At 36.0% G+C, this 12,403-nt stretch overlaps 1 protein-coding gene across 2 annotated transcripts in view; it reads left to right on the forward strand.

The window, feature by feature from the left end:
• Nucleotides 1-12,403, forward strand: part of MUSK (muscle associated receptor tyrosine kinase) — a 208,486-nt gene that overhangs the window by 61,413 nt on the left and 134,670 nt on the right. The window lies entirely within an intron of this gene.

A 12,403-nucleotide genomic window follows, 5' to 3' on the forward strand; every position in this document is an offset into this window, starting at 1 on the left:
GTAGAAGACATAACGACAGAGTGAATATAAATTGGTAAATTATGTGCCTCTCAAACACAGTCAGCAAACATTGAAAACACTACAGATATCAAACATACAACTGTAGTCTGTATAGAACAGGAGGAAGAATGCTGGACTGAGTATCAGTAGTTTTCTGGTTTCAAATCCTGCCTCAGACATTGTGAGAAAATCACTTAAGTCCTCTGATTTCCTGCTTCCTTCTCTGTTGCATGGGGATCATATAATCTGTAGTACCTATATCACAGGAAAGTTGTCAGGATCAAATGACATGCTATGCCTAAAGTGCATTGCAAATATGTCTATGCAATATAAATTTCAGGTATTATTATTACTAACCACCAGACCAGATGGAGGAAATGGATGATGAATTCCTGATGCAGAATTCAAAGCTGACAAAGAGGAAGGATATAGTTGAGTTGAGGAACTTTAACTATTTTGACATCTGCTAGAGTTTGGTCTCATAAAACAGAGCAGTCACTATTTTTAAAGGTTTTGTTGTTGCCTTTTGTTTTTATGCCAGTAATTTCCTCTTGACCCCTCTTGCCCCCTTTCATTGAACTCTTCCTGGTAACAAAGGAAAACATTTAAGTGAAACCAGCCATTAGAGTGGCCACATCTGATGGTGTATATTGCATTCCCCTTATATGATTTCTGTCTCTATACTGAAAGATAATTTCCTTATCAGTTCTCTAACGACTGAGTGCATTATAGGCAATGAGAGAAATTCACACAATGAGAGAGAAGTTCCACTATCTCTTACTGTTATGGCTAATAAATCCTTTAAAAAATTTATTTCAATTAAGAAGTATTTCTTTTCTCTCCTTTCCCCCCTACTGAGAAAAAAATGGAAACCCAAAACCTTGTAGTAGTCAAGCAAAATAAATTCCTATTTTGGCTATGTCCAAAACTGTATGTCTCATTCTCTATCTTGAGTCTATACTCTCTCTCTCTCAGGAGAGAGTATAGCATGCTGCCTCATCCGTCCTCTGGATCATGGTTAGTCATTCCATCAATCACAGTTTTTAGGTATTTGAAAGTTGTTTACCTTAGCAGTGTTTTTCTTATAAAAATATTCTGGCTTGGCTTGCTTGACTCTGCATATAAGTTCATGAAGTCTTGCAAGATTTTTCTGAAACTTTCCCTTTCCTATGGAATTTCCTATGGAATAATAGTATCTCATTGCATTTATTATCTGTTCAGGCATCTCCCAATCAATAGGTACCCTTTTAATTTCTAGTATTTTGCCACTACGAGAAGAACATAGCCGGATACATTCTTGACTCACTATGCTGAAAATTTCATCTTTCCAAAGGTAGAAAAATAAATGAGGGAAATTATTATTTTGACCCTTATTCTGACCAATGAGAAGGAACTGTTGAAAGTAACAAGACCTAAAAAAATTAAATGAAATGGATTAATATTTATAGAAATTCAAAAATATCCAGGTAAACAATAAAAGAAATAGAGAATCTAAACACAATCTGAGAAGCAGAAACTGTGTAAGCCATAAATAAACTCTCAAAGAAAAGATAGTGGACCCTGGTAAATATTAGAAGTGAATCCTATCAAGCACAAACAGGATCAAGTCCTCTTACCATATAAATCATTTGCAAAAATAGAGATACAGAGCACAATATTAAATTCCCTCTGTGAGTTAAGTATAGTTCTGTTATCTAAACTAAAAAGAGATAAAACAGAAAGAAAACTATGATAGGCTTTTTAGGCTTTTTTTCAAGTTTAATCATTGTCACTATTCTTATCCTGGGTCTACTAGCTTTACATCATTGTATTCATATCTTCTCTAATTCCTTAATATTCATCATTTCTTGCCACATAATATTACATTACACTCATATATCACCTTTTATTCAGCTACTCCCCACTTTATGGGCACCCACTTTGCTTTCAGAATTTTGATGCCACAGAAATGCTTCAATTAATATCCTCATTCTATGAGACATATCTCTCTGTCTTTGCCCTGCTTAGTCAAATGCCAGGCAGTGAGATCACTGGGCTAAAGATTATAAATCTCTGTATAGTGACTTTTGTCACATGATTCCAAATTGTTTTCTGGAGTTATTGAGTTAATTCACAACTCTGGTATTGTGTTTGTCTGCCTGGCCTCCTTTCTAGCATCAACACCCCTTCTAACATCATTTATTTCCTTTTTTTAAACATCTTTGTCAATTTCAAAGGTAGAAGGTGAACTGTGTCATTTTCATTTTTATCTCTCTTATCACTGATTTCAAGCAATCTTTTTATATTAGTTGATAGTTTGGAAACATTATTTTGAAAACTGTTCACATTAATAGACAACTTATCTACATAGACATGAATCTTACTCATATATTTGAGTAAGTCCCTAAATATGTCTTGGATATTAGACTCTTATCAAGAAATTAAAATATTTTCCCCCCTCATCAATAGTTTCCTTTCTTACTGGCACTGATTCTATTCTGGAAAAAAGCTTTATTAATGTGACATGACCCTTTATATTTAGATTATGTCTACATTGGCAGTTTATTGTGGCATATGGTTGTAGGTTACTGTCTAAATCTATTTGCTGTCAAACTACCATCTAATTTTCCAAGTAATTATTGTCATATTAAAAGTTCCTCGTTGAGTAATTTATGTTCTTTTGTTCTACTATATTCTGTATTCTCACTTACCTAGTCTAGTCTAGTCATTGTGGTTGTTTTTAGGAATAGGGACCACACTGTGATTTCATTGATATAGGGAACTATTGGATGAGAAAACTTGATCTACCAATTCAGATCAGCACCTTCTCTTCAACTTAATAGTCTTATAGAGTTACTTAGAACATGGAGACATCAAGTAATTTGTACATCATAGAACTATTATGTGTCAGAGATGGGATATGAGCCCAGTTCTTCTTGACTCTGAAGCCAGTTCTTTTTCCTTATGCTAGGGTTAGATCCCTTCTACTTTTTTTAAATAGCACCAAATAGTTTTGATGAGAGCCATATTATAATTTATTTGAGATCTGGTAATTCTATGCTGCCACCACTCCTACTTTTTTTTTCATTATTTTCCTTGGCATACCAAACTTTTTGTTCCTCCAAAGGACTCTTATTACTTTTGTCTTTAAAGCAGACATTTGACATTTATTGTGTATAACCCCTTGGCTAATTTTTATACCTTTTCTGGGATGTATGCATTCAGGTTGCTTCCATATTCCTGTTTACTATAGGAGAAGGGGGGGGGAGGTTGGTGGGGGAGAGGAGGGGCGGGGGCGGAGAAGAAGATCTTTACTTGAATGACAGTGAGAAGTCACTGAAGGTTTTTTGTTTTCCTTTTTTTTTTTTTGTGGTGGTGGTTGTTGTTTCAGGTTTTTTTGTAAAGAAGTGCCATGGTTATAAAAATCCAGTGAGATTAGTCAAACAGCAAGCAATATGAGGGATGGATAAGAAAGGGGACAGAATGAAAAGAGGAAAACTATTTAGGAAACCATTACAATAATGTACATGAGAAGAGATAAGGATCTGAATGAATGAAGTTGCAGTGGGAATGGAGAGGATGGGCATGGATAAGAAACATTACAAAGCTAGAAGCAATAGGATTTCACAGCTGATTTAGTATGTTGTGTATGGGAGAATTGGAATCAAAGATGACTAAAGATACTAACATGAGTTATAGGAAGCTCAATGATGCCAGCAACAGAAACAGAGAAGACAGCCTTGGTTTAGGACAGGTTTGGGAAGGGGGCAATGCAATCAATTCAATTTTGGACATATTGATTGAGGCAACATTAGGACATTCAGGTGGAGGCATTCAATGAGTAGTATCTAGAAATATGAAGCTGTGGGAAGTGAAGGATAAAGATATGGTTTGGGAGATACCCGCTCAGGTGAAAATTAATTTTGGAGAGTCAATGAGACCATATAATGGTTTAGAGGAAGGGAAGAAGAGGGCCATGGACAAAACTTTAGAGAACACCCACATTTAAGGGAAGAGAAGCCAGGAAAAGAAATAGAAAAGTTGTGGTCAGAGACAGGAGAAATTTGAGGGTTCATATCAGAGAAATAAAAGTACCAACAAGAAAGGGACTTTCTATTGCCTCTTCTACAGGTAGGTAGGTAGCACAATGGTTAGAGTGATGGGCCTACACTCAGGAAGACCTGAGTTCAAATCTCACCTCGGGTATCTTCTAACTGTGTAATGCTGGGCAAGTCATTTAACCTCTGTATGTCTGTCTCCTCAACTGAGAAATGGAGAAATAGCACCTACCTGCCAAGGTTGTAGTAAGATCTCAGATACGATGATAATTAAAAAATGCTTAGCCCAGTGTACCTGGTACATAGTAGATGCTAAATAAATGCTTATTTCCTTTTTCCTTTTTCCTACAGTGTCAAATGTCAAGAGATTCATACAGGATAAATCCAGGGGAAAAGTGATAGTATTTAAGGAGAGGACATAAGGGCCCACAGAGAGAGGAGTTTCAGTAGAGTGGTTGGAATGGAAACTATATTACAAGAATTTGAGCAGGAAGAAGGTTGTGAGAACCTACTCTTTTGAGAAGTTTGAAAGTGAAATGAAAGGGAGAGATAGGAGGGCAGTTGGAGAGAATCGTGAATTGAAGGCAAGAAGTTTTATTTGGTTTTAAGTATAACAGAAATGAGAAGCCCCATGGTTTGTGGATAAAGTGGTAGACGCAGAGTCAGGAATACCTGGGTTTGAATCCTGCCCACCATATTTACTAGCTGTGTGACCCTAGATTTAAACTTCTTGGGCCTCAGTTTCCTCATCTATAAAAGGAAGAAAACTTGATTGCTTCAAGGATCCCCCCATGCTTATGGTTCCTTAATGAGGATTTTTTGTAACCTGAGGTTCAGCTGCAGGTAGAGGGAGATATTTAAAATACATGAGAGGGGATGAGAACATGGCATCGAAGGTACAAGTGGATGAGTCACTTCACATTATACTCCGAGACAGGAGGGAATGATGTGAATATGGCTTAAGACATTGAGATGTTTTGGGAAAAGGAGGGAAAGGGGGTTATTCAGGTTACATATGCCCTTTTGAAAACTGTTAGCTTCATTTTTTGTGCCAAACTGGCAGACTAAACTGTAAATAGACCATATTGGCATTCTTCTAGATCACTTTAGGGTTTACCTATTTGAATTCCTTTGAAAGTGATCATAAAGCAGATATGTGAAATTTCAATTGATCAATTTAAAACAATGACTTCATTTCATATGGCTAAATATTCTTGAGAATTATCGCTCCAGAATCCTACTTAATGCCATTGGGAAGAGTCAATATATTAATTAACCCAAAGGGCAATAGGAAGATAAACATGTTGGATATAGCTGGCAACATTGGATTACCTATGATGACTTGAGCGCTTGCTTACAACTTGCAACTCATAACTGCCCTCTTTGACTTTGTGATCCTTTGTGATACTTCATGATCGTCTGGCCTCTTTCCTGTTCCCACATAACACACTTCATCTCTTGACTCTGGGTATTTTCACCAGCTAGCTCCCATGCCTGAACTCTTTCCTTCCTCTTCTCAGCCTTCTGGTTTCCTTTAAGTCTCAGCTAAAGTCTCACCTTCTACAAGAAGCTTTTTCCAGTCTTCCTCAATCTTCAATCTTCCTCAGGCTATGAGGTTCATCTCCAACTTATCATGTACACACCGTGTTTGTACGCAGTCGTTTGCATTTTATCTTTCCCATTAGAATGTGAGCTCCTTGAGAGCAGGGACTCTTCTTTGCATTTTTTTTTGTATCCTCAGTGCTTAGCACAGTGCCTGGAACATAGTAGGTGCTTAATAAAAGCTAGATAGGTGGAGGATAAAGTGCTGGACTTGGGGTTAGGAAGAAATGAATTCAAATATGGCCTTAGACACTTACCAGCAGTGTGACCCTGGGCAAGTCATTTAACCTCTATATACCTCAGTTTCCTGTAATAACATCAAGGAGGATAACACGAGAGACAATAAGAGCACTGCCCTTCCAGGGTTCTTGTGAGGAACAAATGAGATATTATTTGTAAAGTGTCTTTCAGACCTTAAAGCACAATATTCTATAAGTACTAGGTATTATAGTAAAAGAATAAAAAGAAGACCCTAAAGGGCATTGGGTGGAATATTTATGGAAGGACATAGACAAGGATTGTAGAGGATGAGATGATATCATGGAGTTGAGATCTATATTTTGCATAGGAAATATATATACACTGATAAAAATTGTAGCTCTGTGATAGCACTAGAAAAACTGGGATATATGGAGAAAGAAATGTTTCATTCAAATTTACACAAGGATTACCACAATTCCTGTTTTTCTATCATGCTTTAGGAGACTATCTACTTAAAAAGACCCATGCCTTGGGTTTGGAAGCCTATCCCTAAAATCCTTACCAATGAATTCAGACTTAACTCTTTACATGTCAGATATTTCAAAAGCCAGTGAGAAATAGGAAGCTTGTTTTGTGGGTTTGAAATGTGATAGGGTGTCAGTAAAAGGGGAAGAAAAGGAATAGAAAAGCCTACTTTGGCTACTATAATTCTGCGTCTGCCACAATCCCAAAGCAATTTTTACTAATATGGCAGCAACGATGCAAATGATTGTAAATTTCCAAACTTGTGTGAATTGTTCAATGAATGAGGAGAAAACCTCATACCACAAAGACATCTGCAAAATATTCAAATCCTTTGTATTTGGCCATGAAAACTGTATATGCAAACCACCATGAATTACATAAGCTCAGATAAATCTGCAACCAGCCTGTCTTCTCCTCCAACAATACATTCTTTGCCATTTTGTGGTGGTCATAGAATGTCAGTGTTAACAGAAAGGAGAAAACTTTACCCTTTTTTAAACACAACCCCCAGCACTCTCCCCTCCCCCCAAAAAATCTTTAAGAAAGTATGTTTTAGGCTTTTGCCCATGGAATATTTGAGAACAAAGTTTATTTTATCCAGGGAATAATAATTTAATACAATTATACAGATACATTTTATACATATATAAAGTATATGGTTATATTTTTATATCTCATACATAACGTGTGCAACATGTTATACATACATATTTATACTCACATATATATATACATACATATATATTCTCTGATACTGTCCTGTCTATGTATCCAGCCAAAGTACAATCATGATGAGAAAAGGAAATATATATTTTTCCTTATCTAAAATGACATTTCTGTATATTTCAAATGGTGCACAGTGTAATTTGACTAATTTGTCTCAATGGACACCCAGATGGAGTATCCAGTATTCTGTTACAGATATTAGTTGTTGGCCTCTCTCCACATTTATATTTCTAATTCATATATCCTTGCGGAGTTTATTCAGTATCCATATGACAGCTTCATACAACGATAAGAATTTTTTTTCCCTATTTTACACAATGCACTTACTGATGGTTTGGTTTCTTTTTTGTTTTTGTTTTACTATGGATAAGCCATTTAATTGCTCTGGGTTTTAGTTTACTTATATATAAAATCAGGATATTAATACACTTTGTATCCCACAGGATTATAATGAGAAAAGCACCTGGTAAACCACATGAGGTTGTAGAAGAGTGCTTTGCAAATAGTATCTCAGTTGATTCTCTCCACAACCCTGAGAAAAAGATGCTATTATTATCTCTAAGTTACAGTTAAAGAAGCCAAGGCAAAAAGAGGTTAAGTGATTTGCCCGGGGTCACACAGCTAGTAAGTATCTCAGCTGGATTTGAACTCAGGTCTTCCTGACTCCAGATCCAAAGCTCTATTTACTGTACCCCTTAATTGCTTTATGGGGTAGAGAAACTATGAATTCAAGTCAATACCTTCTCTGGAACTTTTAGTTTCAAAGAATTGCCTAAGGCACTGAGAGGTTATGTGATTAGCCCGGGGTCACACAGCCAGTATGTCTCAGAGGTCAAACTTGAACACAGGTCTTCTTGATTCCAAGACTGGCTCACTACTATATCACATTACCTCTCAAGATTTTATAGTCTTAAGGTTTACAAGGTATTTTCCTCATAACAACCTTGTGAGATTGGATTTTGATTAGAGCTAGAAAGAAACAGTATGAATTAATTAAAAAAGCATTGGGAAGGGGAAAGGGAGAAGGGGGGAAGCACAAGAGAGAATAGGAGTAGGAGAGCAAAAAAAAGGGGGGGGGGAGAGAAAATAAAAATAAAAGAGGGTCATTGAGACATCCTTTCTAATGTAGACAAAAAAAGCAGAAAAAAAGTAAGAAACAAACACAGACCATCAGGACAGTTTTGAAAGCTACAGGATGAACTCATAGAGTATTTAAAAAAAAAGCAAACTGAACATAACATAGATCTGCAGTTTCATGGACAATACTGTGTTTCTGTTCTACTACGTATGTGCAAATGTCAATTTTATTTAATTTTTGTTAAATTTAAAAGAAAAATAAAGTTTAAAAATATGTGGGTGCATTATACATACATACTATCCGGTGAGTTTCTGCAGTGAAACCTCTTTGTACCAAGGAAGTGACAGACCTAAACCACAGATATCTGTAGCTACACGTCTCTAGCTAGCTGGCTGTCTTTTCCTTTAGAGTTTTGCTCCCATGCTTCATCATGACCTGGATTCTTATGACCTAGGTTCTTATAGAGTCACTCAGGGAGTGTCAGCTCATACTCCGCCTCCTACTCAATTGAATAGGCCCTGAATGCAGACCCATTGCTAGATTGGCGGTGTGTCTTCTATCCAAGGACCAGCCTTACAAAGTTTGGAAAACTAACCAAAAGGTGGGTCCTCTTAGAAGTGATGGAGGTGAGGGGCAGTTAACACCAGGGACAAGGAATAGCAATTCACTAAACTGTACTAATGTGTGGAACAGTTGCAGTCCACATCAATAGGGGGAGAAACAACATGGGTGAAACCATTGATACCTGATGTATGCTATGTGTGTGTATATATTTATTAAATTATGGAATAAACAAACTTTGAAAAATTATTTAAATCAGCATTTTTAAAAATTCTATCCTGAACTTAAGAAATAAAACAAGCATTTTTAAAACATAGTATAACAAAAGGAAAAAAAAAGATTGCATGCAAAACTGAAAATCTATTATTTACAACTTGCTATTCCTCTTAAATACATAATAAAGTTATATAGCTTTCTTTTTTCCCTTTTTTTCTTCCCCCCACTCTAGAGATGGCTACCAATAGATAGAAATATGTATGTGTATGTACATATGTATATGTGTACATATATATATATAATATATATGTAAACCATTATCGTGGAAATAAACATAAACATAAAAATAGTATATTTAAGGACAGATATTTGAATATCATGCAAAATAAGCATATTACTTTGTGAGGAGTAGGGTGTCTAGAGCTGTGACCTCCATGATACAGAAAACTCCATGTAAGGAAATTCCTTCTACTCATGAAAATCAGCAACTGGTCTGTATATTATAATCTTGCAGGTTTCTAAGACTTAGAGAATTGCCTGGGGGCAGAGAGTAATTGAATGACTTGTCCAAGGTCATGAAGCCAATATATGTGTCAGTGGCAGGACTTGAACCCCTCCTCTTGACTCAAAGGCTCACACTGTTTACTAAGACATGCTATCTCTAATTTAAAATATCTATATCTATATCTATATCTATATCTATATCTATATATAGATATATATCATACAAATGGAGGGTAATCAGTATTATTAGTTTTGTTTCTTCCTCAAAGTGAGAAGAGAAGGAGGAATGGAGCTAGAAATGTGATTATGGCAGGGCCAGGTACTAAATGATACTTTTTTCCCCATTTTATTATTGTCAATTCTGAATGTATTGGTTCAGATAATTGTTGAAAATGTTTTAAGAAATGCTCTTTTATTTTTACCTATTTGGAGGGATCTGCGAAATCTGTCTTTCCTTTTGTCTTCAAGCTGGATAAATACTCAGGGGTGTGTTGGAGTAAGCTTGACACGGGCTCCAAAAGCCAATTGCTAAGTTTTCAGGATGAGCATACATACCTCAGAAATAGACAGTGTTACAGATCAGATTTTGCCTTATAGTTTCATTGATTGTCTAAACAAGAAAATAGTGGAGAAAATGTTAATAATGCAGATTAAATTTATAAGTGTGTTTTGCACACAATTTTTTCTCCCTGGAAATGCAATTGCTAAACATTTACCACCATATCTAGTAATATTCATTGAATTAAATATTTCTGGGGGCAGCTAGGTGGCACAGTGAGTAGATCACTGGCCCTGGAGTCAGGAGGACCTGAGTTCAAATCCAACCTCAGACACTTGACACATGTACTAGCTGTGTGACCTTGGGCAAGTCACTTAACCCCAATTGCCCTGCCAAAAAAAGAAAAAGAATTAAATATTTCTTGTGATCTAGAATCTGAACATAATTCTATCACTTTTCTTCTCCAATATCAATGATTTGAAGATTTATAGGTTATAATCCACAAATGTCCTCATTCAATAAAGTGTTTCCAAAGATTTGCAGTAATTCATGCATAGTTTTTCATATTTAACTCTGATGATTCAGCAAATTTAGGAAATAGAGGGAACATTTTATGATTTTATAAAAATCTCAACCAAATTGTTAAACTTTTTCCTATATGAGTTGAGTTTATTAGAAGTACTGAAGATAGTATACAGTTCATGTGTAGGTAAAAATGTATCAAAAAATTAATAAACTTTGCTATAAATCTTGATCTTTAAAAATTGTCAAATTCGATGTTTTTAACTTTAAAATATTTCAGGTTTATGTTATAAACTAAATAATTTTATAAAGTCTTCCCCTTTACAATCAATGAATGAGGAAGGTAGAAAAAAAGCATGGTACAGTAGAAAGGGTCTGGGATTTGGAGTTAGACAGTCTGAGTTCAAGTATGAGTGTGGGTGAGCCATTTCCTCTATTTGAGCCTCAGTTTCCTCAAGTGGCTGTAAAATGAGGAGGTTGGAATATATGGCCCTGAAGGCTCCTTTCATCTCCAAGTCTATCATTCTAAATTGTACCATCTGATAATGTCTCTTCACACAGAATTGCAAATATTTCTGAATTCAATCTTTATTATTAAAATACTTTTAATTAACAATTGTAATTGAATTTCATTTAAGCCCAGAGACAATTTTTTGGCTGCTCTGGGCTCCTGGCAAATACAGAAGTGGCTGTGTGCTCTATTTCCTGTGGTCACTTCTATAATTTTCTCTCTTACATCAGGGTCATAGAACATGATTAGTCATGGTGAGTCATCTCTCCCTCTGTGGTATGTGGTCACCATGACCTCTCAACCCTCTCTAATTAATTGAAAGTTAGGGTATGTTCATATTGACCTCAGTGAATGAGGGTGTAGTTTAGCCTATTTGTCAAAAACAAGGGTTTTTCATTTGTTTGCTTTTTTGCTTACTTTTATTTTTAATGGTTGTAAGAAATAACTTTTGAAAGTAAAAGTTCATGGACTAGTAAAAATTTGCCAGAGACCATATTGACAATTGGAAAATGGTTTCCCAGATGACAGTTTTCTCAATGAGGTTTCTTTAAAAGCAGGCAAAGGAAGAATCCCCTTCTTTAAAGTTTTAGTGAGGCCTTACCATAAGTCTTTTGGACTTCTTCCAGTCTTGCAGTAAACTTATTAGGTTCTGGTTAGAACCTTAGAATTTCAGAGCTGGAAGAGACCTCAGAAGTCACTGAGTCCAATCCCTTCCTACAATATCAATCCCACATAACATCCCTCACAGAAAATGGTCATCCAGCTTCTTTGCTCTCCAGTGATGATGAAACGGCTACCTAGTAAGGCAGTTTATTCTACTTTTAAGCAGCTCTCACTATTAGGAATTTATATATTTTTTCTTTTTTTCATAATCCAAGATTTTGAAAATTTTTTAGCAGTCATTTATGCCATGAATTCGCAGGGGATTGGTTCCAACAGCTCAGGTTCCTTGCCATTGGTTTTCACAAAGTGTCTTCTCTGGGTGGAGCGGGCTGGCGTTTCAGTTGAACCCAAGTGCCTTTTTCTTTGGCTTCCTTCTTCTTCTGATCATTTTCCTTTACATGCTTCAGGAAGCTATCTCTGCTCTTAGAAGCCTAATATGCTCAATACGCACATTAATTCTCTTGGCTAGAATCTTGCCCTTAACCTGTTTGTTTACAACAATGCCTACCACATGTTGAGTAACATTATAGAGTTGTCCAGTATTGCCATGGTAATATTTGTGGGGCATTCCTTGCTGAACTGTGGCCATACCCTTGATACCTACAATATCACCTTTCTTGTATATTTGCATATATGTAGCCAAAGGGACAACACCATGTTTTCGAAAGGGCCTAGAAAACATGTAGCATGTCCCTCTCCTTTTTCCTTTTGTGTTCGCCATTTTGGCAACTCACTGGAATATGGCAGAGCCAGTGGAA

The sequence above is a fragment of the Trichosurus vulpecula genome, chromosome 9 (assembly GCF_011100635.1).
Source record: "Trichosurus vulpecula isolate mTriVul1 chromosome 9, mTriVul1.pri, whole genome shotgun sequence".
NCBI lineage: Eukaryota > Metazoa > Chordata > Mammalia > Diprotodontia > Phalangeridae > Trichosurus > Trichosurus vulpecula.